The 24456-nt window shown below is 55.6% G+C and overlaps 1 protein-coding gene across 7 annotated transcripts in view; it reads right to left on the bottom strand.

The window, feature by feature from the left end:
* Positions 1-24456, bottom strand: part of ITPK1 (inositol-tetrakisphosphate 1-kinase) — a 166664-nt gene that overhangs the window by 68728 nt on the left and 73480 nt on the right. The window lies entirely within an intron of this gene.

Consider the following 24456-nt stretch of genomic DNA (forward strand, 5'->3'; position numbering starts at 1 on the left):
GACTGAGTGTGCAGCCAAGCGGCCAGGTGTCCTGGGCGTGTGCACCAGCCTGGGTCCTCATCCCCCCACCCCCAAGGCCTCAGTGTCCCCTCCAACAAACACAGGAACTTGGGAGGACCCTTCTGCTTCTGCCATGGAGTTGGGATTACGTACCCATCCAAACCCACTTCCCAGGGAAAACAAGCCATAACAAGGAACAGAATTGGAAGGAAGGGGAGCAAAGCCACTGGGAAGTGGTACCCTGAGCAGAGAAGCGCAAATTCTCAGAAGACACCACAGACGCAAACCTACTTTGGCTGTACCCACAGCTCCACCGTGACGGGTACCACAAATGAGAAGCCAATCTTTTCAGACCGAGGCAGCTAGAAACAGCAGAGAAATGGGTCACACGGGTGAAGCCCCATCCCCACCAGCGTGCACCTCTCCAGGGAGGAGCTGCTGGGTCTCCTGTGCAGCAGGAGGGGACAGAAATGTGTCCCAGTGGGTTTGGGGAAAGGAGATGCCCCTGGCTAGTCCCGGCCTGGCACAGCCTCGGGCCTGCAGACCTGACAAGCAGGGGCTGTTTGGAAAACAAGCTCTCCGCGTTCCCGGCCATTCCGCTGAAGGTAAACAGTCGAGTTCTGGAAGCCGGCCACCTCCCTTTGTATATTTTCCAAGCATTTTTATGCCAGTAAAACCATTTCGTGAGAACAGCAACTTGGGACACACATCAGGCCTGGTCTGGTCCTGGCTTGGCCATCTGTCACTGCAGTATCTCTGCTGAGACCTGACTGGAGTGGCCACTGACTCCAGAAGGTTCTCCAGCCCAGCTTCTCCTCAAGCGGCCAGATAAGCCACGTTCACCCCAAAGGGTTCATCCTCCTGCAAAGACCTCAAGGGGACTTGAGTCTCTCCCTGCTGGCTGGGAAGGAGAAGGTGGACCCTTTGGGACTGCCACTCAGGAGGGGGGCTCAGGCAGGGTCCAGGCACACCACGGGAGAGCAGGCCGCCTCCCAAGAACCCAGGACACTGCAGAGGAGCAGGCCCTGGTGGCCCAGGCTGCGTTTCACAGATGGGGTGGGGAAGGGAGCTCAGACGGAAGGGAACTCATTTCAACTGTCATTTTGCTTTTTCTGACCACACTCTGCCCCCAGAAAAAGGGAACTTTCCCAGGGACTTCTTGTGGTCTGCAGAAGGGGTCTGATCTGTCCCTCAGCCAGTAACAAGGAGGTCTCAACGAAAGGGCCGCCCCCTGTGGCCAGAGGAGGCCTATGGGTGCCATGCTTCCAAGTCACGCCACCCTGTGAGGCCAAGGCTGGACGCTATTCTGCACAGAGCTCAGAGCTCAGGCTTCGGAGGGAACAAGGGCCCACTGTTCCCCTCAGAGACTATGACAGGAGGCTGGCTGGCGGTCGGGGAGGGCGGGAGGAGTTGGGACAAAGGCCTACAAAGCCCAGTGGCTGGAATGTGACCTCTGACTTCCAAAGCAAGCAACCCAGTCACACCCAGCCCAGCATCCCAGGTGATCTAGTGTCTGACTACCCCCCTGAGCCCCAGCAGCTGCTCAGCGGGGAGGAAGAAGGGCACCGCAGACGCCTGGAAACCCTATCACAGCTCGGCTGCCCCGGGCTGGGCAGGTGATGTAACTGCTCTGTGCCTCAGTTTCCCCATCCATAAAACGAGGGTGTTCCTACTCCCGACACTTCGTGAGCTGTTTGGGTGGGTTAGAACATCGCATTTACAGATGTGACGCAGGGCTGATGCTGAGCAGATGCAGTGGTAACACCGCGGAGTGCTCAGACGACGTCCCGCCGCAGCTCGTTGGCTCACTCATTCGACAAGCATTCTCTGCTTGTCCTGGGTGCCAGACACAGACAGCCCCCGGGCTCCCTTCTCGGGGCTGTCCTTCAGTAACAGGACTGTCCCAGTGCACTGTGGCAGCAGAACCAAGATATAGCCGCGTGCCGCTCTAGGTCCTGCCTGGGAGACGAGCTCCCTCTCCCCAGAATGTCCCCCAGCCCCACACCCCTTCATCCACACAGGGACCTCGCACTCATTTTCCAAGTCTCAGCTCCACAGTTCAATCCCTTCCAGACTTCTCAACTCACTGCACCCCAAACAGGACGATGTGACGGCTGTCTGGTCTCACCCAGAGCCCCAGGACCCTCTGCCTCCCCCTCCACGACTGCAACCTCACTGCCCAAGATAAAGTCGTTGCTCCAACTGACCCTGCCACACCAGATCCTGAGATCGCCAACAACAGCGCTGAGCCTGGCCTCCCCAGGACCCAGAACGGTGGCTTGAAGAAGAGGAGGAGCTTGCCGAATGTGTGCTAAATGCCACGGATGTTTCAAAGAACAAAGTGAACCCGTCAGACCAACTAGAAGGCACATTCCACGAAGCAGGGGGATTCTTTCCAGCCACAGGGGTTAGAAACAACCTCCTGGAGAAGGAGGGAGAGGGGAAAATGGAGCAAGGAAGGTATAACGCAGGCAGCAGGAGTGTCTGCAGAATTCATCTGCGTTCGATTCTCCACCTGCACTTGGGCAACTGCAAATGCCTGGGGGGCCACAGGCTACGGCGTCTGCAGAAAGAGCTAGTCCTACAGCGCGGACCCTGGGCCGGCCCCCTGGAGGGAGGCCTAGGCCACCCTCTCGCGCTGCATCTACAGGTTGGAAATGGGATCCTAGAGGACCAGGCACGACTGGAGTTGTGCTACAGTGTGAACACCTAATAAATCCTGAGTGTGTTAAGGTAAAATGCGGAGTAGGCTTGAACAGTTAGCCGGCCCTAATACGGTCCCCCGAGGAGAGCGCGTGTACGAAGTGGAGGACAAGGATACCCCAACAGAGGCTTCCAGACGTCCCCAAACCTCCACACGTGCTTCCCTGATGGGATCAATAAGCAGCCAGAGAGGAAAGAAATGTAAAACCACCTCTGGGGCTCATCAGGGAGGCAGGGGGCCTGGGAGAACGGGCTCCCCGCTCCTGATGCTGGGGCTGCTCATCCTTTCTGGACCCAAGATGCGAGGTGTTCCGTGACTGCAGAAGTCTGGGCTGCCGAAAACAACCCATCCCTCTCTGCATGGCCAGCCAGGCTGCGCAGGAACCAGCTGGGCAATAGGACGATCCTTCCGCAGCCCCAGCCTCTAGGCAAGATGACCCACTGCCCTGTGGATAGGGTGTAGCTCTTGCACACTCACCCAGAGTCGGGCCCTGTCCTTTTAAGATTTATTTTGGGGTGGGGGGGCGCCTGGGTGGCTCAGTGGGTTAAAGCCTCTGCCTTCGGCTCAGGTCATGATCCCAGGATCGAGCCCCACATGGGGCTCTCTGCTCAGCGGGGAGCCTGCTTCCTCCTCTCTCTCTGCCTAGTTGTGATTTCTCTCTGTCAAATAAATATTAAAAAAAAAAAAAAGATTTATTTTTGGGGCGCCTGGGTGGCTCAGTGGGTTAAGTCTCTGCTTTCGGCTCGGGTCATGGTCTCAGGGTCCTGGGATCGAGCCCCGTGTCCAGTTCTCTGCTTGGTGGGGAGCCTGTTTCCCCTCTCTCTCTCTGCCTGCCTCTCTGCCTACTTGTGATCTCTGTCAAATAAATAAAAAAATTTTGGAGGAAGGGAGAGTGAAAGAGGGGCGGAGGGAGAGGGAGAAACTGAAGCAGACTCCCCAGGGAGCACGGAGCCTGACCCAGCCCTGTTCTAGGCACCTGACGTGCACTCGCTCATACAGTTCTTCCAACAGCCTGAGATCGGGACCCAAAAGAGGCACAGCAGTCAAGTAACGCCGCAGGTCTCGCGGATCATGCCGACTCTTCACTGTTCCCAGGCAAGAGCATGGCCGTGAAATCAGCCCACGGGGCACCCTGGCTGCGGGCACCGTGTCCTGTTCTACTGAGGACAGCTCGGTGGGCCTTCAGATGGGAGCTGGTCACCAGGAAGGGCCAGCCATGAGCTTTCAGGCCCATCCCCTGTCCGCCAGCGAGGGGAGAGGGACTTGAAAACTGAGTTAATGCTCAACCACGCCAACATGATGAAGATGCCGTAAAAATGCCGGAGGTGCAGCGCTCGGGGAGGTGCTGAAGCACGGCGGGCTCCAAGCAAACAGAGAGCGTGGCATCCTTTCCCACAGACCCTGCCCTGTGCCTCCCTTCCAGCTGGACGTCCAACCAGACTCTTCATCACAACTTTATATAATTAGCAGCAAGCAGGAAGCAAATTGTTCCTAAGTTCTATGAGCTGCTCTAGCAAATTAATGAAACCCAAGAAGGAGGTCCTGGGACCCTCCAACTGAGAGCCGCCTGGCTGGTCAGGAACACGGGTGACAAGATGCACTTGAGAGCGGCATCTGGGGGCGGGGGGGGGCAGTAGTCTTGTGGGACCAAACCTTTTGCCTGTGGGACCTAACATTATCTCCAGGCGGAGGTAGTCAGAACTGGGTTACAGGCACAGACACCCAGCTAGGGTTACAAGACGGCCCGGTCGGGGGGCGAAGGCTCCCACACAGCTGGTGTTGGAAGTGTTCTGAGTGTGTAGTAAGCGTGACAGTAAAAGACAAGGGCAGGAGGAATGTTTTTCTTACTCAGTAGTGCACCCAGAAATGTCAGCTATTATCTTTTCCTATTCCTACGGTTCACATTATTACTGACCAGTGGAAATTTCCCTGACTCTCTATCAAGCAGGCGGCAAGCACAAGCCAGAATTTGAATTTCACAAAGCTACGTCCCTTGTACTGACTCACATGAGACTCCTCAAAGCGTCTGCTGCGACCATGGAATTTACTGTCGTCGTTAGTAATGGTCAACATTTATAAAGTCCCTAGTTTGGGCCACAGACTAAGCTCACAGGAGTTTACTACACGAGGTGCAGCTGAGGACACTGAGGCACAGAGAGGTTAAGTCACGGGTCCAGGGTCACAGAGTTACAGCTGCCTGGAACCCAGGTCTCCCTCCTGCCCAAGCCAGACAATTAACCTCTAAGCCAAGGTGCCCTGGGTGCCTGGTGTTTTCCTTCCATCCCCTTCTCCCCTAATCCACTCCTGCAGTGAATGTTTTCATGTGGTATGTTTTCAGTAGTGACTTCAAATGCAAGTTACTAGATGAGAAGTTTGGTCTCAACCAGGGTCCAGACAAAATAGCCTGGATGAAAAGTGAGTGGGCGCCACTCGGCTGGATTCCCCTGCGCTCTCCACGCAGCTGGGTATCTGGGACAGAACTAGCACACCTCCCACGTTCAAAGCCTCGCTATGCAGGAGCAGGTGTCTGCTGAAGAAGTCGGGTCTGGTGCCTCATGATCAGACTTGCAAAGGGAACCGAGCCTTGGAGGGTGCAGCACCGGCCACATCTTTTCAGCAAGGCTGGTTCCAAAAGACAACTCGGGGACAGCAGACTGAAGGGCTTTCCCCAGCAAGAGCAACTCTCGCTCCCCAAGGAGCCCAAAGGGGCCCTCAGCGAGGACAGGAGCTGGAGGTCACCTGCAGCTGGCCACCAAGATCGGCAGGCTGGGCTGAGGACAGAGCTGGTCACCATGGGAGCCCCTGGCCCAGGATGGGGAGCGGGACTGTCGCCAATGCTCTCTGACCCGATTCCCTGATTTCTCAGTAACTGGTTTCCAGTTACTGGGTAATAAGAAACAGCGATCTGGTTAAGGCCAAAGAGTGCACAATCTTTCTCCCCCAGAAGATGAGGGGCCAAGCTGATGAAATGATACCAGGACAGACGGACCTTACAGTTCCAAAGTTCCGGGCATTTGCAAGCTGACTATTTCAAAGAGCCAAGAAGCTTACCCCCACTCAGCAAGCATGGCTCCTTGAGAAAAGGGCTGACCCCAGGTTTTTAGGAGCTAAGAAAAGCCTGGCCCTTGTCCAGTGCTAGGGAGCCAGGTTCAAGAGTAGATTGAAAAGATAAATGCAACCATGCCCTTTGGCCCAGTAAGCCAACTTCTGGGATGCTGGTTAAGAAAAAAAAAATCAACAGGTGAAAAATCCCTCCGGCCCATGGAGATTCGCTGAGGCTATATCGACAAAAGACAGGACACAGAATACATGTCCCCAAAAGGGGGCCTGGCTAAGTAACAAGAGACATACCCACACCAGAGGATATTAAAGAATTACTAGACGGGGCCTAGTGGAAACAAGTGTGTGTGTGTGAACCCACACGTGAACCCACAAAGCTGGAAAAGAAACACACACCCGAATGAGAGAGGAGCCTGGGCACAGAGGACCCATCATGGGAACAGCAGCCCATTGGGACACATGGCAGGATGCACTTCCTGGTTTCCTTGTCACCGTGCGGTCACGTGACTGGTTCTGGTCAATGAGTTGCGAGCCGGTGAACCCTGGCCTCCCGGCACCGGGTTCCCCTGCAAGTGCCAGGGTCTCCTGCACGCTCTCCACTGGCACAGGACTGGCAACGTTCAAGGTGGAGCCTTGGATCTCTGAGTACTCGTGAACCGAGGCCCCAGCTGACCCCCACAGACACGTGGCATGAGTGAGCCACAACAACCCCATTTTCAGCTGCAAAGATTTGGGGTTTCTTTACACAGCACACGCTAGTCCTAACGGTGGTTTCCCCGCAGGTTTCTCTTGTCCCATTTGTTCGAACAAAAGGAGGGTGGAAGGGAAGGGGAGGGAAAGCTAATGAAAGCAAATGGTAACTTCCAGGTAACTGGCTTTTGTTGGTGTGATTTTTTTTTTTTTAAGATATAATTCAGGGGGCACCTGGGTGGCTCAGTGGGTTAAACCTCTGCCTTCAGCTCAGGTCATGATCTCAGGGTGCTGGGATCAAGCCCCACATCAGGCTCTCTGCTCAGCGGGGAGCCTGCTTCCTCCTCTCTCTGCCTGCCTCTCTGCTTACTCGTGGTCTCTCTGTCAAATAAATAAATAAATAAATCTTTAAAAAAAAAAAAAAAGATATAATTCAGTATTTGGATGAAATATGACAACAGGGATTTATCCTGTAAGGGGGAAGATTAAATGTCCAATCCCCTCAGATGGGAAGACAGAAACCTTGCATGGAGACGCGCCGTGACATGGCTGTCCTCCAGCACCCCCAGAAGAGCCCCAAAATCGGCCCGATGAGTCCCTTGAGCCTGTGTGGCTCAGCTAAGTGGGCTGCTTCCAGCGCGGCAGCTGCTGGCAGGAGTCAAGGCAGTGGAAACCAAACCCCCCCCCCACCCCGTTAGGTGCTAGGCATCAGCCTGGTCCTGTCCTGAGGGGAATACGCAAACCACAAGCTGGTGAAAAAGAAAGAAAACAGCGTAAAAAGGACGGGCAGATCTGGACCCATGGGAAGAAGAGTCAAAGTTCATGCTACCAAAGGCTGACTGCAGAGAGAGTCCGGACTGGGGGTGGTGCCCCCACTTAATTCCCTGTCCCCATGCCAGAGAGGGAAACCCAGAGCCCTTCTGCCCTTAGCACACCCTGCTCCACTGCGGGCCAATTCTCTCCCTGAGCCCCCACAGGCCCAGAGGTGCTGTGCTAAGCACACCTCTTCCCCATTTCATCTAACTCCTAAGATGTCCCTAGGACGCAGGGGAGGCTGTAACCACTGGACAGAGGAGAAGAGGAACATTCTAGGGGACAACACAGCCCGACAGAGGTTGTATAAGCAGTAAGCAAGTGGGGGAGACAGTCTCTGTCCCCCAGTCCCTGTGGCTCCAGGACAGGTGTTCCTAAGCCCTCTGCTTTCCTTAGGAAAAGGACAGGCTGGAGAGACCTTGTTCCTCGAGGTGACAGCGGGGGGCTGGGGTGGCCACCACACGCTCTAAGACATGGTCTGCAAGGCTGCTCCCGCCCACCAGGACTGGGGGCAGGACTGTCCACCTGGGGTCACGGCAGGCACAGGGCCCCCCACATGGGATCTGGCCCACAGCTCCAAAAAGGGCAAGATAAATATGGGAATTCATGTATGAGAACAGTGGCATCTGAAAACAGGGGATAAAAGATGGATTATTAACAAACGTCACTGGCATGATTTAGTATCCACCTGGGAAAAAAATACATCTATGGAGACACACACCTTCCTGTCTTTCACCAAGACAAATTCTAGGTAGAACAAAGATGTAATGATAAAAACCGAAAACACAAATACTTGGAGGAACCACGAGATAATTTGAAAAATAATTTAGGGCGTGAAGAACCAAAAAAATGAAAATACATTCTGAATTGGAGAAAACTAGAGATTGCTTTTGGGGCAAAAACCACCTCAAGTCAAGTTCAAAGGGCGACAGAGTAAGGACGCTAAGCAGGGGTCAGCAGCGCCCCCAGTGGGGGGCCTTCGCGCCTGCCGGGTGGGGGTGCTGGCCTCGGGCCCCTTGGCTTGGAGCCTCTGTTGAGTGGACAGCGGCACACTGCGTTGGCAGCAGGCAGGATGTAAAAATCCAGAATCCAGACCCCCGACACGCTCAACGGTGCCTCCGCCCTTTTCCTATGTTAACCCCCACATTTACTTTGCCCACTTTGGATTCGCCATTACCGTGTGCGGTCTCATACCAATACCGCATTGGTCTGGCTTTCTTTTTGTCCTCCCCCACATTATTTTAAAATTACAGTAGCTGCACGATACAGTTTTATACCTAGAAAAGCTAGTTCCCCTTCTTCAGTCTTCTTTTTTCAGAGTTTTCTTGAGAGTCATACTCATTTCTTTTTCTTTTTTCTTAAGATTTTATTCATTTAAAAAAAAGATTTTATTTATTCGCTTGAGGGAGAGAGAAAGAGAGACAGCGAGAGCACTAGCAGGGGGAGGGGAGAGGCAGAGGCTGAGGGAGAAGCAGGCTCCCTGCTGAGCCAGAAGCTGGACATGGGGCTCGGTCTCAGGACCTAGAGATCATGACCTGAGCCGAAAGCAGCCGCTTAACTGTCTGAGCCACCGAGATGCCCCTCATTTATTTTTTTCTGCATGTCTTCTAGAACAGAACTGGGACTGGGGGAAAGTCACGTTGATGGACAACTTAGGGGAAACTCGTGGTTTGAGGTTGAGTCTTCCTACTGGGAACATGGTATCCTGTTGTATTTGCCGACTCACATCACAAATAAGCTCCAACAAATTGCTAAGAAGGAAACAACACCACAAAAATAAAAATGAACAAAGAAATGTTCAGACTTGAGTACAGAGAAGTAAATAAAACAGCTCCAAAGTGCATACGTGTGAGAAAATGCTAAACATCACACAGGAGACCAAAAATCATTGTAACTACACTAAGAGAACCACGTTCTGCCCACCAGATTGGCTAAAAGTCTGAGAAATTGGTAATACGCTCTGTTGACTGGGGTGTGGGGAAACAGGGGACTCAAACCCAAGGCGGGGGGTACGCAAATTTGAATCATCGCCACAGGAAGCAAGTTGGAAGTATCGGTCTCAACCGTAAGTCACACACTCTCTGGTCAGCAGGTTCAATTCTAGGAACTCAGCCCAAGTGAAGTGCAAGGTCAAGCATTGCTACTTGATTTGCTATGTCTGGCTGCACTTGCTGGGGGGGAGATGGGGGGAAGGAGGAGGGGAGGAGGAAGTAAAGGAAGGGGAAGGGGAAAGGCGGAAGGAGGAAGAAGAGGAGGGAGGAGGGAGAGGGAGAGAACAGTCCATCACTAGGTGCCATGACTGAGGCACCTACAACACCATAAAGAAGAATGGGGAGTGTCTCCTGCACTGAGGAGAGATTTCCAAGAAGGTACAGATCACCAAGGACAGAGCAATACATATGGGGAGAAGAAAAGACTGACGTGCACGCTGCTTGTACATGAGGGCACATCTCAGGAAGGTCACAAGGAGCCGGTCAAAGTGGCACCCTCCAGAGAGAAGGACCAGGGGATCTATGGGGACCAGTGTGGGCTCTTTTTCATTTCCCACCAGTGAGACGTATTACTTACGTAATTTTTTTTTTAATTACCAGGTAAGCAGTACATGCAAAGAACACGTGTTTGGGGTCAGACCCGAATCTAAACCCAACCGGTATGTAACATACACTGAGCGCCTACTGTGTGCCAGACGTTGCTGTAAGCATGGGAATCATCCCCACAACCACCTGGGAGGCGAGACAATCTTACTCCCATTATATAGATGAGGACCCCAAGGCTTGGACAAGGTAGCTAGCCACCCAGGAAGCAATGGGATCACCATCTAAGGCGATGGGTTCCACTGCTGTCCTCCTGGTCCCATCCCCAACTCCTACACAGAAATCGCTCATTCTCAGTCATGTCCACTAACCAGCCTGGTTTGGCTGGTTTGGTCAAGAGCAGCAAGGGGTTCACTGAAAAATTCTCCCAGCTCACAGTGTAGGTGTCAAAGCCACACGGAATCCTGGTCTTCTTCTCCTCAACCACTGGCTAGAGATGCCAGTGCTCTGTCCCCAGAGAGAAGTGGAGAAGGAGGAGGAGCTGTTCTGGGCTTTCCACGATCAGAGCACATTAATGGGAAACTGCAGCCCTGTGGGCCCAGGCACCCAGGCGAAGACAGTTCAGATCTCTGACTTGAGCCACGCTGCTAGAGACAAGCACTCCGGGAGGAGAGTCACATGATAAGAAGAGCCCAGAGTCCGGGCTACAGCCTGGAAAAACCATCATCCTCCATCAGGAAATGACACAAGCAAGAAACAGAACCTTCGCTGTGTTAAACCTCTGAGCCAGCGGGGATGTTCGTTATAGTGGCTTAGCTTAGTCTATGCTGACAAACACATCCAGGCACGAAAATCTCTGCCCCAGGTGTCTACCACCATGTGTCCAATGCCAGCTCTCTGGTACTGGGAGCAAATGGAAGCAGGCAGGCAGCCGTGGACAGAGTCTGGGCCTTCAGTCAGTGACCATCAATCCCTCTGAGCCTCTGTTTCCTCATTTGTAAAATGGAGCCGACGACACCTGCCCCCAGCATTGGACAAGATGGTGCTGGTGAAGCCCAGCACTATGCCAGGCCTACAGCAGGCCTTCGAGCAAACAGGATCCTCAGGACCAGGCCACCGGCTCTCCCTTCCTGGAGATTTCTCTACTTTTGGTGTCCCAGACCCTTTTCAGTCAGTTTTTACTGGGCCCTCTCCCACTGATGCCAACCAGTAACTGCCATTCAGGTTCAGAATGGACTTTCCCGAATGCGCTGGTTCCCAAGCATGATGCTTACACCACCAGCGAGTTGCAGAAGGGCTCTCCACGTCCTGTGCATCCTTGCTCAGGTCAGGGACTGTGTCCTGTTCCTCCCTGTGATCCCCACGTGGCCTGGCACAGGGCCTGGCTTTGCCAGGAGCCAAAAACGCACTGAATTGAATCCCCGAGGCTGAAGGCTCCTAGCATCCATCCACACACAGGCTGGAGGCTCCTAGCATCCATCCACACACCGGCACAGGCTCCTAGCATGCACCCACACACCAGCTCCTAGCATCCATCCACACACGAGCGAGAATCCATCCACACACTGGCCGGAGGCTCCTAGCATCCAGCCACACACCCGGCAGAGGCTCCTAGCATCCATCCACACACCAGCTGGAGGCTCCTAGCATCCATCCACAAACCAGCAAGAATCCATCTACACACTGGCCGGAGGCTCCTAGCATCCATCCACACATGAGCGAGAATCCATCCACACACCGGCCGGAGGCTCCTATCATCCATCTACACACTGGCCGGAGGCTCCTAGCATGCATCCACACACCAGCCGGAGGCTCCTAGCATCCATCTACACACGAGCGAGAATCCATCCACACACCGGCCGGAGGCTCCTAGCATCCAGCCACACACCCAGCCACTCACACAACGTTTACTGAGCACTTACAGAACCACTCCTCCAAATACATGTTAGCTGCTTTCTCCACTAAGGTAATAAGACAGAAAGAGACCAGGTAACCTGTCCAAGGTCACTGCCAATAGGGGGCAGGCCCAAGGGATTTCTGATCACAAACTCACCCACCCCTTTCCCCAGGGCCACCGCACCTTCAGCACACTGACCCTCCTTGGGCCTGGACCCCTCAAGGCCTCTAAGCTTAGTAGGCCCGTGGTGGGCTCAGGGGGTGCTCCACGAGAGTTCTTCAGAGACTTCTCGAGTCCCAAAGGGCTGCAGACACTCTGAGCCTGGCAGGGCTAGAAAGCGAAGAGAGCCTCTGAGTGATGGAGAAAGCAAAACCACACAAGGCCAGGGGAGGGACAAGGTGACGTGGACACCCCAGTCCCAGCCCAGGACCTGCACCGCGCAGGGCTACGGCTTACGTGGAGTCCGGGGGCGGGAGGCTGTTGGCTTTACAGCAACCACGTTCTCAGCCAAGCCAACGGGCCACGACGCCGGGGACTAGAGACAGCCGAGCTCCAACCACAGCACAAACGGGCGGTGGGAGGAGCTGCACACCTTGGCTGCAACACGGCTTCCTGTGCCTGGGTCTCGTCCTCCTGTGCACACCACGAGGGTCTTAAGGGCCCCCGTGTCTAGATGTCGACAGCTGAGCAAGGCGCAGGATGAGAGTCACCGGACACTGACCCTCCGAGACCTACGAGGTGGACAAGGAAAGGAGGCACAGACAGGGACGGGGACACGTCCCGCAGACAGGCTTCAGCTCACCTCACGGGGCTGTCCCTGGGAGTCGGTCCTTGTGCCTGGCGTGGCCCAAGCTCTGAAGACACGGTGGGAGACAAGATAGCCAAGTCCCTGTTCTCAGGATTGCATACTCTAGGTCACACACTCTGCAAACTACAGACACACACACACGATAACCCCAGGTGTCCACCAAGCCTTCCATCCATAAAAGCAGTGTAAAGAGCGCGATGGGAAGGTGGTGGTCCCAATCAGGGAAGGCCTGTTACGGGTTTGGTTGTGTTCCCCAAGAATGTTCTGCTCACATGCTATCCCCCAGTATCTCAGGACGCGACCTTATTTGGCACGGGGTCATCACAGATGCAAGGGGTTAAGATGAGGGCGTCCTGGAATAGGGAGGGCCCTGCCTCCACTGGGACTGGTGTCCTTACCCCAAGGGGAAAGGTGGACACAGATATGCACTCAAAGGAAATGTCACGTGAGGATGAAGCTGGAGGTCACAGCGATGTATCCACGACCCACAGAAGGTGGGCAAAACCGCACGCTGGGTGGGGGAGGGGCATGGACCGCGTTCGCCCTCACGGCCCCAGAAGGAACCAGCTCTGCCCATGCCTGGTCTCAGCTTCTGTCTCCAGAATGATGGGACAACTCGCTGGTTGTACGGGCCCCACACTGTGGAAACGTTACAGCAGCCCAGGGAAATCAGGCAAGGCTCCCTGAGGAAGCACCGTCCGAGCAGAGACCCGAACAAGAAGAACCCAGGAAAGAGCCAAGGGAAGGGAGTTCCCAGGAAGGAGGAAAGCCAGCGCAGGACCCCAAGCAGAGGCTGTACCGAGTGGGTCTCAGGGCGAGCAGGGGCGAGGAGAGGGGGCCGCTTGTGCAGAGCCTTCGAGGGCCAGACCTGGAGCTGGGAATGTGTTCGGGGGCCGGGGGGGGGGGGTGTAGGGGGCCACTGGAGGGAGTTGGACAGGGAGCGGTGCTCTCGGCTCCCTTTGGAGAGAACACTCTGGAAATTAACACAAATGAGGTGTCCACACGTCGCCTAGGACATGTGTAAGCATTAATATTCAGCACTCGGTGCTATCATTTTTACAGTTCCCACGGAATTAGGGGCTTATAGGTAAGAACTTCAAACTCTGGGATGCTTTGAAGACAGTCCCTCATCTGTAACGGGGTCCCTCATCTGTAAGGGATGTGGGCCCAGTCTTTAACAGGAGAGCCCCAGACCTCACTGAGGCCTCTGGGTCTGGCACCAAGAACTCCTAGCATGAGAAGAGCCGCCCAGCCCTCACTGGGAACCCCACTTCACGTCCCAAACCACTCTCCCTTCTTCCCCACCCGACCCTGGCTCACAGCCCAGGCTGTTTTTCTCGGCTGACAACGGAAAACACAACTCCATGTATCCTTTATCTCCACGTTCCTCCCAGAATGGCAACGGGCAGCTCAGGCCACAAACGGCTCAGCATTCTCTGAGCCAAAAATACATACTCTCTGTGCACCCCTTCAACAATAAGGCAGGAAAACTTTGAGTCCAACTTCTACAAAGCCCGCACAGATTATATTTTAAGCCCCAAAGCACTATATTCACTTAGTTCCAGTCCAAAAAGACCATTCCTTGAGGCAGTTTCCAAGCAGGCATTTGATGTACTATTAATGGAGCTTTAAAAAAGAAAAGAAAAGAAACATTCCATGAAGAAGAAAAGTCCAGGACTCAACATCGCTTGAGAAGGTGCTGCCTTGGGTCAAGTTCAACAGGTGTCTTCAGCACAGCACTTCGTGGGTACTTAAAAATGCTCGTATGTGCTAGAGAGCGACACCTCACCTGGAGAATTCTCGAGAATAAGGCCAGGTCACAGAAATTTAGAAACTTGACTGAATCACCACGGGAGCTCCTAGAAAATGCAGGGGACCCAGCCTAGCTCTGCAACGAGAGGAAATCCCCAGGGATCACGCACACCCCAGCAGTGAGGGGACAACCTGATGCCTGTGACTTTTGCTTAATGACGTCCCGGGGTAGCCCATGATGGCCTCAGTAGTTGCAAGGCCTCATGGAGGGAGACTGTGTGCTACAGTGATGCACGCTACGGCTCTGAGCAGCTGCTCAGAAGCCCAGCATTTAAGCTCAGGTCAACAGGTGACAACAGCCAGGACAGCTCATACCCTTGTCTGCAGGGAGAGCCTGGGCCTTCTGCAAAGGGCCTCATGGGTTTCCTCTCATGGTGGCAACAGCTACTTGGAGCCACGCAGGAGGCCAAGACACAGGGGTGCCCAGAAGAGACTCAGAGTGAAAGCAGAGGCGTGGAAGGGCTCTCGGGTCACATGAAAGGTACAGCTTCCTAGAGCGGGGTGGTGGGGCAAAACCGGGCATAAGCTTTTCCAGGGTCTACGGATTAAATCAGTAAATTCAGACATGTCACAGGTTCTGTCCCAAGGCCTGTATGACTACAGTCCTTTAGGCAAGGGGAGGACTTCTGGGTCATCTGACCCACGTCTGGGAGATGGGGGGGGCCAGGGTCGAGAAAGGTTTCCCGGCGTGGGTGATGTCAAGTTTTTTAAACGGTGCATTAGGGACGCCTGGGTGGCTCAGTCAGTTACATGGCTGCCTTCGGCTCAGGTCACAATCCCAGGGTCCTGGGATCGAGCCCCACATCGGGCTCCAGCTCGGCAGGGAGCCTGCTTCTCCCTCTCCCTCTGCCTGCTGCTCCACTACTTGTGATCTCTCTCTGTGTGTCAAATAAATAAATTCTTAAACATAAAAAATAAAACTCTGCATTAGCCTCAAACGGCTCAAAGGAACAGCCGTTGTATCAACCAGCAAGATTACATCGCCCAACATAGTGCCTTCTTCCCGCCTTCCCAGGAGCCTCACTAATGCCCCGTATCAGCCGCAGACTCCCTCTGTCCCCCTCCCACAGCCCCCAGCACTTTCCCTGGGTCCAGACACAAGAACCAGGGCTTGCAAAGCGAGAAAACAGTAATCCAGAATCCATAACCAGGGACAACCAACCAGGGTGCCCAGGGCAGGAATACGGAATGTGTGAGGGATTAGGGAGCCAGGGCAGGGGGAGTCCCTCCTGCTGGGGAAAGGGAAAGAGAGTAAGCTCTGTCAAGGAAGAGGGCATGTCAGAACCCACTTCTGTATGGAGCGTTGGCTGGGGTCAGGTCAGAGGAGAGGTGGGAGCCTGCCAGGACAGAGGAGAGTGGCTCCAAAGAGGGTCATGTCAATTCCCTGGGCCTCAGGAGCCACAGAGGGTCTGTGATGGGAGAGAAGAGCCTGGTGTGTGTGCAGCAGGGTAAGCGCAGAGCACAGGAGGGCTTCCAGGCAGCACACAGGGATAAACAGAAATCTCTAGAACCAGGGCAGTGATGAGCGGGTCAGGGGAGGCAGGAATATACAATGACTGAGTGGCCAGGACCAAGGAAGGGGATAGGTACATACACAGGACAGAGCCACGCCAAGGGTTGGGGAGTGAGTGCTGGCCGGCAGCCTCTCCCCAAAGCCAAGAACGGGGAGAAAAGACAGGTCTCTGATACCAAAGGATCAGCCCCCTAAAGCACTCTAGTATTTTCCTGGCAGGTCCCTAACCCCTGACCCAGCACCTTCTTCCCAGGCGCCCTTCCTAGGCATCCCACCCCAGCAGGCCCCCACGAGCTGAATGATTTGGGAAGCAGCTTCCCCCCAGCCTACAGGGGCCTGCAGCAACCAGAGGTTCCCATGGCAACCACCCCTCCCTCTCTGCAGAAGAGGAAGAAATGGGAAAACCCACACCAACCAAGGGCAAAGCCACTGGGTTTACCAGAATGCAAAGAGGCTCCTGAGCTCCTTGCTTCTGATGAAGATAACTCTTCCTCCCTCTGGGGATCCCACAGGCCTCCTCTACCTAGTTACACCTCTACTCATTTGTGTGCTTTTCCAGAACATTCCACCAGAAAAGGAACTAGGAGGTGGGCTCTACCACAGCTCCAACCATCCTGGGTCGGGATGATCCGTCTGCTACACAGCCCCCCTCGGAGGCAGGACACGTCCCAGTCACCTGGGTACTCCTGAGACCTGGAACCCATATGAGGTGCGGACATGGCCAGTGTCTGTGGCTGGCTGAAGGGAGGCCCAGTGACCTACCTAGCAAGGGTCAAGTCGGGAACTCAGACGAGAACCACAAGAGCAAAGTCACTGGGGGAGGAGCGGACGTGTCATGCCTACAGCCGAGATGGTGACACAGCTCCTGTGTGCCTTCACCGTGGGGCCAGGCTTCCGGTTTCCTCCACTTCCCCGAACCGGCCCTCCTGCCCTCCCTGTCTCCCTCGGGCCTCCACAGACCTCCCCCCCTTCCCCACCCCACCCCAGGCCGAGCTGATGTTCCCCGAGCACCCAGGCTACGGTGAGCACACCCCTCTCTGGGTCCTCGCTCTCTTCACAGGGCTCTGCCGTCTCCCAGGATGGGGCCTTGCTCTCTCCTGCTCACCATCCCCTCCAAAACGAACACCACCACCCGGCTGCCGAGGGCCTCGGGGACCCTGGTCACACACCTTCACGGTCCTTCACGCAACGCATGAAAACCCACTCCCGGCGTCCCCAGCCCGGGCAGGTGCAGACACGGCCACTAGAGACATGGCTCACTGGGGCAGTGAGACAAAAGAGGATGGGGCTCTTCCAGATCGGCCGAAAAGAACAGGGTAGGGGCTCAAAGGAAAGCGCGCGGTGATTCAAGTGAGGGTCTGGACGTGGAGGCTGGTGAGCTGAGCTGAGAGGACGGTGGCCCACTGCCTTCATGTGTCACCTGCCAGCAGATGCCAAGCAGGACCACAGCAGTCCACAGACGACTGTGTCATGGAAACTGTGTATCTCAAAGGGCGGTGGGGGGGGGGGGGAGCGGGGGGTCAGCAAATGGCCAAACAGGCAGCAGTGCCCTGGAAATGAGGCAGAGAGAACAGGACAGTCGGGAGCAGGGGTGGGGACTCGGGGCAGCAGAAATGGGCATAACTGTTCCTGACCGAGGGGAAGCAGGAAGTAGCGGCCTGCTGGACACTCCGGACGTCGTCCGGGGTAGCAGTAACCTCGGGCTGGCTGACAACAGGGGCCCCGGCAGCACTCGCCATATCCATCCAACCCTCCTTGGTACAAGGAAACAGCACAGCCAGGATTCAACCAAGCCCAGGTCAGCCTGGGAACCAAAGGCCTGGACCCTGGGCATCCACAAAGGTCTACTAAGGTTCGAGGCCTGTGGCCGTAGACAGTGGGCCTGGGTATTCCAGACAAAACCTGGTGGGAAGGGGTATGCAGTTCCTGGTGTCCCCACTCCCGTTCCCAGCCCGGACCTGAACGCTCTGATGAGTAATTGATGAGTTTCTTATTCCCAAGGAGCATCCTTGGAGAAGACAGAAACCAGTGTGGAGGGGTGTTCACCGAGGCCAAGAAACAGGCGTGGTCAGTGAAACTCCTCCCCGAGGGGCACACAGTCTGCAGTCAGGACAAACAACCAGACAGATGCCGTCCACATCCTACCAGGAGGGGAGAGCTCCCTGCAGCAGGAAGCCGGGTCCCAGGATGCCCACACAGGGACAGGGAACTGAAACATCCAAAGGGCACACGGTCAAGGCCACAATGGACAGCCTCTCTGTGACAGGGTGAGAAAATCTGCAAATGTCTCCTTGAGGTGTAAGATAAAATCAAAGACACCAAGAGAACGAACGGAAACGTGACAAGCATCTCACTATGCACGACCTCCCCTAAGACACCGGAGGGGCAGGCGGCCTCTCGGACCCTCAGGCCCTTGCTATTTGCAGGCAGCAGGGTCCCTGCGAGCCTCCCCCCTGCCCAAGCCTGGCCAGCTTTCTGCACTGCCACCTGCCTGGAGAGGGAGGCACAGGGCTCTCCCAGCCAGCTCCGATAATTACTTCCCTTTCCCGAGGCCCTGGAACACTGACCCTATTCTCTAGGCTCCGGGATCACGACCAAAAACCACGTGCTACCCTCTCTCCCATCGTCTCAGTTCCCGGGGCAGGGGGAGGACATGGCTCCAGAACTTGGAAATGCGACCCAAGCTCTCCACAGCACAGGGAGAGGAGATGGGAGAGGCGCCGCTCTGCAGGGAGGAGGAGGGCCTACCCACCAGCGAGGGCAGCCCTCACTGCTGGGGAGCTGGGAAAACCAGAGCGCCCCAGGCTCTTGCCCGCCATGACCCCGCTGTCCTCTCCACCCCCACCCTCTCAACACTGCTCCTTTGTTCCTGGGCAGTGACCCCACTTGCCAGGGCTGGTTCACCAACAAGGCCACCCCTGAGTTCCCCTACGCCCTGGGTGGCTCCCTACCGGGCAGCATAAGCCAGCAAAGTCAGTCCCCCATCCCTGGGGCCCCCGAGAACCCCCTGACCAGAGCAAACCTCCCTGCCAAAACCCTGACCTCAACCAAGGCAAAGCCCCCTCTGCGTCCCCTGTACGGTTGGCAGCACAGGGAGGACAGGATGGAGCTTCCTCACTCCGAGGTCAAATCTCACCTGTGTTTTATAACGTGGGGGGGTGGGGGGGGTCCCGCCTTCCTTCCAAAGACATGACCAAGGGTCAAATTCATACCAACATCTAACAAAAATTCAAATTTTTAAAGGTATTTCGAGGGGGCACCTGGGTGATTCAGTCGGTTAAGCGTCTGCCTTTGGCTCAGGTCCTGACCTCAGGGTCCTGGGATCGAGCCTCACACCAGGTTCCCAGCTCAGTGGGGAGTCTACTTCTCCCTCTCCCTCTGCTGCTCTCTCTCTCTATGTCAAATAAATTAAATAAAATCTTTTTTTTTTTTTTAAGGTATTTCAAGAGGCACCTGGGTGGCGCAGTTGGTTAAGTGTCTGACTGCTGATTTTGGCTCAGGTCCTGATCACAGGGTTGGTGAGATCAAACCCTGAGTCAGGCTCCACAATGGACGTGGAGCCTGCTTAAGATTCTCTGCCCCTCTCCCTCTGCCTCTCCCTACTGCATGCAGGGGTGAGCTCGCTCACTTTCTCTCTCTCAGTAAGTAAGTATTTTAAAAAGTAAAATTAAACAAATAAAGGCATTTCGAGAAATCCCAAGGTCGGGTCTCACAATCAGAAGGAAATGGTAGGCGCAGCTGAAGGCCCCACCAAGCTTCCAGCTCCAGACCGACCTCCATCCCAGGACAGGGCAGCCCAGATGGCAGAGCACCCGCCCCTTCTGTTCCCACTTCAAAAAGGGAGCCAGGCCTGGGACCCATCCAGACTCAGTAAGAGATCACGGGTTTGGGACAAAAACCTGGATTCCAAAAGGTGAGGTCTGAAAGCCCCTCACAGAGCAATGCCACTGGGCACCCCAGAAAACCCCAAATGGAACACGGAGCTCACCTGGGAACTCAGATTCTAGCGTGTCCCCGAGTGGAGACCGTGGAAACCCAGCAGGGTTGGGCAGACACCAATGAGGCTATGACGTAATGCTGCTTAAAAAAAAGGCCTGATCCAACTAACAAAGGCTCATTGTAAGAGATGTTTAAGTTCCAAGTTACTTATTCACAGGAGACAATTCTTCCTCCATCTCTGAGATAAGCGAGAGTAGTTTGCTCTCCTCCTCCAATTTTAGATACACTGTGCCCCAAACTGGATCATCACACATAAACAGACTTAGATCTGACTTTTTAATTAAACGTGCTATAAAGAACATTCACCTGTGAGATGACATATTCTTCTAACACGATATCATTTAAAGATGGGTACAAAATTAAACATTAAAAGATGAGTAGAGCATAATTTATTTCACAACCTCCTACCATTTACCACTTGGTTGCTCCTAACTGCGCGATCAGGAACGATGGCAGAAAAGGATTGAATTGCACCCCAACTCCTCTTTTCAACAAGAGCGGGGGTACATGTTTAAACCTGAGCGACCATTTTTCTGAAAACAAATAGGTCAGCTCCAAGCAACCACCTAAAAAATGCATTGAGAGGAAAACCACACTTCCTAGTCATGCTAGAAAATAAGATGGTCAGTAACAATGCCTGAAACCTGGGACCTTTTTCTTGCTCAGTTCTTCCCTGAAGCTGTGTTCCTATCCCTGACCCACGGACACCGCCAGCCGCCGTGGTGTCTTCCTGCAGCCAGTGCTTGCAGGGGGCACTGCGGAGTCGAAGCCCACGGCCGGCGCCCCTTGTCCTGCCGGTGCCTAGCCGCACAGCCGCACCTGGCCCCGGCCTGCCTTGGGCTCCTCTCCCCCTACTTCACTCCATGCACCTGCCAGCCAAGCAGGACGATGACTCCCTGCTTCCCAGAAACGCCCTGCAACCCCCCCACCCGCCTCCTTGTTTCCAACAGGCCTTCCTGGATCGACTTCTACAGGCATCTCCCTCCCGCAGTCCTATGCTTGGGCCTCTCTGAAGCCAAGGTATATGACGTCAGACCCACAGACCCTGAATGGTCGCTGAACCCTGCTGTGGGCAAGAGGAGGCACAAACCCTCCAAGGGTCACTGTGACGTCCCTCCTGACAGAGGGTAGCCTCCGCAGTACCCGCTGCGCCCTCCCAGCTTGGCCCCTGGTGCGCGGGCCAGCAATGCCAGGCCTGCACGGACTGGGCTACTGTACTTCCCCCAGCTCGGGCGGTGGCCCTATGCACGGTGAGGCGGGGGGGATATTGGGGGGGGTGGCGCTGGGCACTTTCACTTCCCCTCCAGGACCTCCTCCCCCCACGGCGCCAGCCCCACCCCGCAGGGACTCTTCCTCCAGGGCCTGTTCTGCAGCCGCCCACTCTCCCTGCACTCCCTGGACCAGGTCCCAGGACAAGCCGGTGCGCCCCACGCCCAACCACGCTGGAAGGAACCTCACCCCATGGCAGGCCAAGGACAAACACCCAGTGCATCTTCTAGGTCCAGACAACATTCTGTTCCTTTTGGGGAAAACTGTCTTAATTTTTTAAATTTTTTAATTTAAAATGTAAAATTTTTAAAAATTTTTAAAATTCCATATTCACATGTCGGGCAGGTTCTTCATCCTCATCCTCTCCCCAGGAAAAGACACGGGCCATTCCACAGATCAGAGGAAGAGGACTCGGAGGGGCGTGTGTGAGGGCAGAGAGGAGCTGCCCGGGCCCACCCCAGGGGCTTCCCATTCCCAAAACAAGGGTGGCTTCCCGCTGCGACAGCGGGGGCCTGGGTGCGGGGTCCTCGCCCACGGCCCTGAGGCACAAGGAGGGGGAGGGGCAGATCTTTGCCTGCCATGCCAAGCCTGCCCTGTACCAAGTCCCACCAATGGCAGAATGAGGTCCAAGTCCCTGACCAGAGCACACGGGGTCCTCTGTCACACCGCTCTGCCCACCACTCTTGCCCGGGCACCCCCACAAACACGGTACAGGTCGGTCACCCCAAGTGCCACTCCCCTCAAAGGCCAACGCTGGCTCAGGCCTCAGCAGCCTGTCCCCCCTTCTCCCTGGCCTACCTGGCGAGCTCCCAGGGCTCTTGGAAGGGACTATGCAAACGCTCTTGCCTCGTGGAAGACGACCTGTGCCCAGGGACCTGGGGCACCGCCATTCTCTCTCCCCCAAGCCCATGTCCCCAAGGGACATGGTCGTGTGAGGATATGGGCACTACTAGGGAGGCAGGAGGACCAGCTAGAAAGTCCCATCCCACCAGCTGGATGGCCTTGGGAACAGGGCGAGTTACTTAGCCCTCACGAGGCCGGCTCCTCAGATCTCACCTCCTTCACAGGGGGTCGTAGAGATTAAACAAGACATGGGACTCCCCCCCCTCCCCCCCCCCCGCAGAAGCTCCTTAAACACACATCTTCTCCCCCCCGTCCTCCTCCAGACAGAGCTGGGGTCTTGCAAGCCGCCACAATCCTGGCCCCCCGCGGGAGTGTTCTGTGCCCACCCTGGATTTTCCTACCTCGCCATCTGCAGGCCCCAGGATGGGCCGTCCCCTCACAACAATCCCCAGCACCGAGCACCGGCCGCGCACGGTGTGCTCACTTTACAGAGAGATGACCATGGCCCGGGCACGTCCTCAACCCTGCACTCCTCACCAAGACCTACCAGGCAGGCACCACTGGCATCTACATTTTACCGATGGGGAAAGAGATCCAAAGAGGCGGCCAGGCCAGAGCCGGGCGGCCTGGGCAAGTGGCCCAGGGGCCTCAGGCTCAGTAACTCCTGTGAATGAGTGAGGGAATGGACAGAGCAACCCTGGTGACTGGATTTTGTTTCCTCATCGCACGCACTTTGCCCAAATCTCATCCACAACCTCCCCCCTCCAGGGGAACTTTTATCCCACAGAGTTCCTTTCAAATGCCCCCTCCTCCAAGAAGTCGTCCCTGACCTTCCCTGCACTCCTCTGCTCCCTTCGTGCTCTCAGCATGTGCTATTCTGCGTCCCAAAGGCCAACGGGCTCTGTGAGCACAGAAGTGACCAGGGGTGACATGAGCAGAAAGGGCACTCGCTGAAAGGCCACTGTGAGGCTCAGAAACCTGAGACCAGGAGAGCCCCACCCAGAAATGGGACCCCAGCGAGGGAGGCTGCACCCAGAAGCACCAGGCAAGTGGGCCCTGCAGCCGTCAACGAGGACTCGCTGCACAGCCCAAACCCAAGCACATAGCACGCGCCATCCCAGCTGGCACCGACCTCTACAAATGAGGCACCCTGTCCCTGCCTCCCAAAGGCTAAAGCCAGGCGGTGTCTGGGGCTGGCAGGTTCCCAGGCACGTGCCCACGCCCAGCACGTGCCCATGTCCACACACAGACGGGAGGGAGCAAGGAAGGCCCTGTCAGTCTGGCCCCCGATGACCCATACGGAAGAGAATTCCCCAGATGTCAACTGGAAGGAGGTTCAGATGCTGGGAAGCCCCAAAACACAGTCAGCCTCTATGATGGCATCGTGCTGACCTCTCAGACCAAGGGCTCTAGGTAGCAAAGACCCCATCTCACCCAGTCCGTTCCCACCACAGCCCCCGATGACCACAGGCCAACCTTACCCAATGACAGCAGCAGTGACTGTCACACCCCCGCCAGGCGCAGGCACCTGCGAATCTCGGCTCAACCTTCAAGACACCCACCGCAGTGGGTGCACCCGACTTCCTCACTCTAGGGCTCTAGGGTAAGGAAATTAACCTTCTACAGCGCTGGGTCCCGCAGTCACAGGTCCACGGTTCAAGCACGGGTCTCACAACCTGGGAACACATGGTTCTCCTACTCTGCCGCCTGACATTAGAATATTAAATTCCAACACGTGTTTACTGAAGGTACGACAGCCATCTACGAACAGGACGCAGTGCTCAGAACAGACACGAGCCCGTCCCTTTCTCTGCAGCCAGGGAGCTTCGATCCCCGCGCTTGCGTGGGCCTTGATGCTAGGGTTCTGGAACATACCTGATTCTTTCTCCAGGTCACCAAAACCCCCTTGACACAGAGCCATCTGGCGGAAAGGGTTTGTCTGAGGCTGTTCTGAGGGTGCTGCTGGAACAGCCTCACCAGGGCCAGGTCAAAGCAGGTCCTCACAGGGCCTTAAAGGAAAGTTCTGAAAGTCGGCCTGTGCACTGCCTGCCTCTCCAGGGGAGCGGGGGCTTGTGGGATGAGCCAGGTATGCTCTACAGCGCTGGGGGCGCTCAGGAACACAGAGGTGCTAACAGATGGAGAAAGGAAGGGGGCCTCAGACGAGGAGAAGGAAATGGAAGTTCTGGCCCCATCCCTACAGACTGACTGGAAGCCCAAAGCCCTGCCTCACATGGCTACTGCCAGGATGAGAAAACCAGGCTGCCCAGCAAGGCCTGCCCTCTGAGCAAAGTCTTAGAAACTTCCTGGTGCTCGCCCAAAATGCTGACCCAGGTGGGTTCATGGCACACACAACCGTGCAGCCGGGGCTCGGGCTCGGGGAGGTAAAATGACTTGCCCAAGGTCACACCACTCGGGAGGCCAGGATTCAGAGGCATCCTCGCCAGCACGGGGAGGCCGAGGAGAGGCCTGAGGGAGGCAGAGAACAAGGTGGGCCAGGCAGATTTCTGCAGGCAG

This window comes from Meles meles, chromosome 6 (assembly GCF_922984935.1).
Source record: "Meles meles chromosome 6, mMelMel3.1 paternal haplotype, whole genome shotgun sequence".
NCBI classification, from domain to species: Eukaryota; Metazoa; Chordata; class Mammalia; order Carnivora; family Mustelidae; genus Meles; species Meles meles.